The sequence below is a fragment of the Spodoptera frugiperda genome, chromosome 7 (assembly GCF_023101765.2).
Source record: "Spodoptera frugiperda isolate SF20-4 chromosome 7, AGI-APGP_CSIRO_Sfru_2.0, whole genome shotgun sequence".
Lineage (NCBI taxonomy): Eukaryota > Metazoa > Arthropoda > Insecta > Lepidoptera > Noctuidae > Spodoptera > Spodoptera frugiperda.
Window position 1 is genome coordinate 11,886,435 of NC_064218.1, and position 7,355 is coordinate 11,893,789.

Below are 7,355 nucleotides of genomic sequence, written 5' to 3' on the forward strand. Positions count from 1 at the left end.
ATTTGGCTTGTAGCACATGGAATAAATAAACATAGTGGTATACCTTTCTTGCTAATTTACTAACATATCATCATAAGCACATCCAGTTTAAGATGATAAATTTCTGTTTACCCAATTTAGCTTCAAGCGATAAGAAGATCGACGTGTAATATTGATGGATAGAAGATATATATCTTGATAATTATCTTGGAAGGATAGCTATCGGCTATAAACAATTAAATTTTAAGGTAAGTGTTGACTTAGCCCAAATTTTTAGGTCACAGGTCAAGATTAGAGCTTTAGGCCTTATTGTTTTAAATTCTGTTGGTTATTTAACTAAATTGACCTTTATTTTTTAAGTGTTCTAGTAATGGTTGATTATAATATTAATATTTATTGTGGTTAAAGTTGATAACTGGTCTCGATCTATAGATTATGGATCAGTTTGACATTATTTCTATTGAGTTCTCGACAAAAACCTAGATTGATAATCAGATTTTGGATTATGATAAGAGATTTTTCCTCAAGTATTTTCTCTTGTATCGTGGGTGCGTTTACAAACATACAAGTTCGTATACACATCACACTCAGACTGAAACAACAAGTTGTGGATCACACAAATAGTTGCTGCATGCGGGAATCGAACCGAAATATACATTGCACGATAGCAGGTTACCCAGATGGTTTTATAATTAGTTTAAAATTTAAGATTATTAATTAGATAGAAATGTTTGTATATTTTCTCTAACTTCCAAAGAACTAATTATTGAATTGACACAACAATGAATGTAATAGAGAAAAAGTGTGATTCCAAAATAAAGAATTACTTCAAGGACACCGTTTTACACGAGCAAAGATTTTAGAATGCAACCTAAAAGACTAAAGTCTAAATAAATCAAAGAACTGACAGATTAAAGGTTCCATAAATTAACATGGTTTAATGAAATTAGACATCTTCGCGCGGATTATAGCCCGAGGCGGCTACTGGAAGGGAATGGTATTTTAACAGTGCACAATAGATTCAACCTTGAAAAGGTTTGATGAATGAGTGAAGAGGATTGTAACAATTTTGATAAGTAGTTAAAAACTGGAGATCACTTCCTCAGTAAATGTAGTATGAAAAGTCTTTTAACTTTACAAGGTCTTCACCCCGTAATTATGTATAAGATGCGTGCGGTTATTGTCATAAAATCTGCTAAGTAGCTCTCACTATTTTGCCTGATCCGAAGCTGCGGAGTACCTAACGAGTTTACCGGGGCTCCGGCTCGAAAAGCAGGAGTAGGAACGGGGTGGTTTTTAGTCAGTAAGAGTCTGACACTCCCTCTTGCCTCTCCCAAGGCGAGAGAAGTCATTGGATAATTTTTCCCCCACAAAAAATAAACCAACGGTTGACCAACAATAAGCCAGTCATGATGCTATATTACGCATTAAAAGTAAGAAGAAGATTCGCAACACTATTACACAGACCTTACAGTTCAGATAAAAATCGATTTAAATGAATGGAGTTATTGCAAATTCTCTCGATTATAAACTTAAGAGTCATCATTACGATTCATTGTTTCCTTCAGAAGTTTAAACACAATTGAATCACGCAATTTGCTCTTTAGGTTAAAAATTGTATTAGCAATATTAGCATACACTAATGTACAAAGTCAGAGGTCAGTAAAGAGGTTATTAGGTAATATTATAGGCTAAGTGTTTGGTCTAGATATATCTGAGTTACAGATGATGAAATTGATCTTTTTTAAGCCTCTATACACTTCCTATATTATGTATGTGGGAGTTATTTAAGTGTATGTAATTTAAATCGATACGTTTTTAATAATATCACGACTTGTATGATACTCGTAAATGTAACTTATCCTACTAATGTTATAAATGCAAAAGTTTTTATGTTTCTTACTCCTTCACGCAAATACTGCTGAATGGATTGGGATGAATTGGTATAGGGGTAGATTATAGTTTGGAATAACACATAGGCTACGTTTTATCCAATCCGCGTTGAGCAAGCGTGGTGATTAATGCTCAAACCTTCTCCGTGTGAGAAGAGGTCTTTGGTTAACAGTGGCCACTTTTAGGCTGTTGATGTGTGTGATGTACGTTTTATCCCACGGGAACGCGAGTGAAGCCGCTGGCAAAAGCTAACGCATACATATTTTATTTGTTGAAATAGAGGAATTTGTATTGCGTGAAATAGAGGTACTAGTGGTACGCAGAACATAAATTCAGTCTTAATAAAACAAATCTTGAATCAATTTTTAACCCAACACTCTTTTAATTCAATCTTTGATAAAGATTCATGTTACTACATAACTTTATTAAAATGATATCCATATAATATTCAGCAATAGACCACAAAAGGAACTTGCAACACAAAATGGCGATCGCTGGATCTTTTGACCCCCGTTTCTATGGCAACAGGAACTAAGTTACAGCTCCACATAAAATTATACGGTCCATATCTTTGCTGGTGTACAACATACATGTACAGTCACAGTGTACAGTTATGTAGAAAATAAAGAGTTTTATAAATAAACATGCATGTAATGATTAAGAACAAGCTTTTTTTTCTTATAAGCCGATTACACGAGCGCGCATTGCCTGATGGTAAGCAATGGGCGCCGCCCATAAATACGCGAAACACCAGAAGCGTCAAAAATGCGTTACCGGCCTTTTGGGGATAATGTGAGAATTATTGAGAACACACAAGGAAATACAATGCAATACAAGCGTTGTTTCACGTCAGCCGTGAGGCCTTTGTGAGACCCTGGTATCACTCCGGTCGATCCTTAAAGGGGTAAAAATTCAAGATTGAAGCATACAATTCAACGCTTGGAACGTTTGACTCCTACTACAAAAAATAAGAGCAATATTATGGCCAAAATCATGCTCGCCAACACTAAACCAGGACGAAGTAATTTAAAAATTATTCCTTCTATTTTTTATGCTAAGAGTAAATTGAAAATTGTTGGATATGTATCCTGTCCAGGGTTACAGTCAAGAATTTTATAGTCAAAGGCGATATTAAATATCCTTGCTGTTAACTGTACAATGCCCAGAATAAGCTGTTAACATCTCGCTACAAATACGTCACGGTTGGTCAACTTGTATTATAAGGTTTATCAGTAAACGTCTACCAGGCTGAACTTTACACGTTACTCGTATCACAGTCAATTTGACACACAACTCTAAACGCAGTCATGATCAAAATTATCCAACACATTATGTTATTTACTGATCCCAATTATAATTAGTACTGCCATCAGAACGGGTCTGCTCAAACTGTTGTTGTTCTTTCCTCAAGAGGCCACTACGGAACGAACTTGCAGGGTTCTCACACATTTTTTTTTTCAAATATTGTCTGGGCTTTAATTGAAATTATGACCTCTGAGTTTGTTTCGGCGTTTCTTCTCATATTAGTCCGTTAGGAAATACCGAACCCAACTTTTTTTTTAAAAACTTTGATGTGGATAAGAGCTATTTTGTATCCAATTAACGAAAATAAATTCGGGTAAGCTTACTCCCACTATCCACATGTACAGGTTACTTACGAAATTTTTGAAAATCCGGTAAAAGTAATACTTTACCCAACGTGGGAATCAAACTCAAGACCTCTTGCCCAGCAGTCACACTTGCGACCACTCAGTTAGTATTATTACAATTACGCATATTTAGCATATTTCTAAAGCCGTTTAAGTATCTAAACTGTTACACAACGAGTGTTTAGATAGCCACCGGGTCATAGGTTCTAGTTAGGAGTTAAGTAAGATGTTAAACCTAATAAATCAATATAAATAAACCGATAAACTAACATCACTATTAATTAGAATACGTTTTACTTAATTAGTAGAAAGCTACGGTTCTCAATGTTAGTGTTAAGATGATCGAGGAAGTGAAAAAAGTTGAAATCCAATCCAGAGACGACCGGAGTGATACCGGCTTCATAGAAAACCGACATGAAACAACGCTTGCGTTGTTTAAGTTAGGTTACCGGCCCAATCTCAGATTCCCCAACAACCCTTAAATTCTTAACCCTCAAACTGCCAGCAACGCACTTCTAACGCCTTTAGTGTTTCAAGTGTCCATGGGATGCGGCGATTGCTTACTATCAGGTGATCCGTCTGCTGGATTACTATTATATGTATTCATTAAAAAAAAAAGATAAAAAGAGTTTCTGGTTCTGGGCAAAAAGCAGAAGTAGGAACGGGGTAGTTTTTAGTCAGTAAGATTCTGACAGTCTCACTCATGTCATGAGATGATTTTTTAAAAAATGGGAAGAAGAGTTCAGAGCCGCCAAAAACTTAACGGGTTGCCGTGGCTTTGGTAGCAACAGGCTGGCTTTTAGATAGTAAGAGTCTGACACTTCCTAAAACAAGGGAAGCAAAGAGTTCACACTCAGCAATCACATTTATTTATGATCACACATTTGATCTATGAGACAGCTGAAATGTCCTACAAGGTTGAGAAGCAATGATCCGTAAAAGTTATGTAGGTACTAACGTTACGTGAGATACTCTAAAAGACCTTTTATGTTTTTACATCATGTACTGGGACCTCTGACATTTTGTTTAGGAAATGAACTCATTCACAGTCGTTGTTATCGTGACCTTCAATAGTTTAGATCCTGGCTGGATCCGGATGTTCATAGGTTGTGGCTTTGGGCATTTTATGGAAAGGTAAAGCTATGACTAAGGAAACAAATATTTGTTTTGTTTATTTGATTTGTTTTGTGTGATTAATGCAACATTATTTTTATATTTTTCTTCTACATTCCGTTCCTTTGGAAGTTTCATTTATTTATTCTTGTAGCTTAAAATATTTATTTGAATTTAAGTCAATATCAAAGCTTTTATTTTAGTTCATCCTTCATTAAGTACTTTTAAACGTCAAACAAAATTGTCCGTCAGTTTATTAGTTTATTTATCATATCGTGGTATATAAAGCTGGGTGCGTAAGAAACTCCATCGTCACTCTTTAAAAAGAAAGTTTAAAAAAGTTTAGTTTAACATTGTTTTATTGAAAAATCAAAATAAAATGTATTTGCATCTTCCTATTTGCTTCATTCACTTTGAGATCGATTATCATACAAATAGTTTAATCCATAAATGAATCATAATCTCATTCAGCCAATAGTTGTAATTAAAATTTTCAGGAATGAATAGCACAAAATACAACAATGCTATATGGAAAACCTCGGCACTTTTACAAATAACCCTCTACGTTAACACACAGATCAATTTATTATGTGTCGGTAGACGCACTATGTAAAAAGAGATCCATTTAAAAGATCAATTGCCTACAAGCTCAGTGTTACAAAGCTATAAATTATTATAATTGCAGGAACACCCACTAGACGACTAGTGCCTACTAAAGGGCTACTTAGACCCGACATTATGACTAATGCTAATTATTTGCATATTATGTATATGCTGATCAAGATGTTGATGGTAAAGGATTATCCGTGTTGCGAAGGTCAGTGGTCGGAGAGTTAGCAACAGAAACTGATTCAGATGATAATATATAAAAATAAATTTCAAATTTACTTTATTTTCAAAAAATAATTTTCTGTCAGTGCAGTCATGCATTTATAATCTCAAAGGGACTTCAAATTCGGCCTTTTCAGAAAATGCATTAAAATCCTATAGTCTATTTATATTTTCAGACATAACACTTCATACTATTAATATTTTTGTAATGACTTATATGAGACATACTAAGGGACGCTTCATCATGAGCAGCGCGCTCAGACGCGGCGATGTCGCGCAGCCTACAGAGTCCCTCTGTGACTCGAAACTAGTAGAGCTTTACTCTATTAAAGTACGTCAGTAAACTGCGATTTTTAGTTATATTTTATATCCTTAGATCCATTTTTAACATTAAATTGTGTCTTCAATCTCTACCCTAATCTACAAAAATACCTTGATCCAATAACAAAACCTAGTATTACAACAGACCTCGTACAATTAGGTTTTATTCTTACTCAAGAGCTAATCTTTCTAGTACATGCCCATAATAATGCAGTCTGCTGGCCATATACGTGATTATCTGAAGAAGTGTTCAGACATAAACATGACTTGAATATCGTAATATTATGGTATGTACAGACGTTTGATGGTGGCTTGACATTTACTAGTATGATTTGATCTGGACCGAGATTGTTTTTGTAGGTAAGTATAGTTTGTAAGAGGGTTTGTTTGATTCCAAGTCGAGTAAGGTAATTGAGTTTATTCGTTTTTTTATGTTATTAGCCGATAAATGTACACGGATTAATGATGTATGTAATCGCCGCCGCCTATGGATACTCGAAACACCAGAAGCGTTACAAGTGCGTTGCTGGCCTTTTGAGAGTTAGGAATATAAGGGTTGTTGGCAAATCGAGGATTAGGAAGGGGGTATTTCGGCCTCCGATAACCTTACTCACACAACGCAAGCGTTGTTTCACTTCAGTTTCCTGTGATTTAACTCTGGTCAAGTCGGCCCACTGGTGCCGAAACATGACTCTCCCATAGTTAAAACTTAAGAAATTGTCGTGGTCTCAATTCCTGAAATAACTTTGAGTTTTTCAAAAGACTTGGTCAAATCAATTTAAACTATTCTGCCAATCTCATCTCTAATTAAGAGCGTTTCATATTAATATTTATAACCCTCATTACATACAGAACGAACTCATCAAACAGACTGACAAAAAATCTAGATATATTTAAGATCTACGTGAACGTACTACTAACATACGACTAGCACTAAAATCGAACTCAATTAGTTGAAATCAATTAACTAGAGGTCGTCCGTTCACAATTTAATAATTAATATAAGTACCTTCTATACAGCAGCTTAAAGTACACCAATCTTAAAAATATATTTTCAACTGTATTTGTTTTGTGATAAAGCTGAAAATCTGTTGCAGTAAATATGACAGATTGTAGCAGGATGATGTGCCTCTACAATAATTTTAATCGTATTTAGTATGTTACATACTAACTGTTTAATTGTCATTTACAAATTCAAAATGGCGTAGGATTCCGTAAGTGTGGTGTAAATAGACTGATATGAAATTGTATGGGTCATAAAACACATATAGATGAGGTTACCTTTAGTACCTATTTTAAGAAACATTACTGGATATGAATAGTTCTTCCATAATACAAGAATTGACTGCAAGAGTGCGGAGAATAAAATCGATTCTCTATTAACAAAATTATAATTATAATAAGGTGAGAGGGAGTGTCAGACTCTTATTGACTTAAAGCTATCCCGTTCCTACTATTGCTCTTTGAGCCTTAGGTCAGGTCTTCCCATTTGTTGTGGTCTCTGGTTATAAGTTCTAAAAGTCATCATCAGTCATCGTAATTAATCCAAACTAGCTGACCCGGCAAACG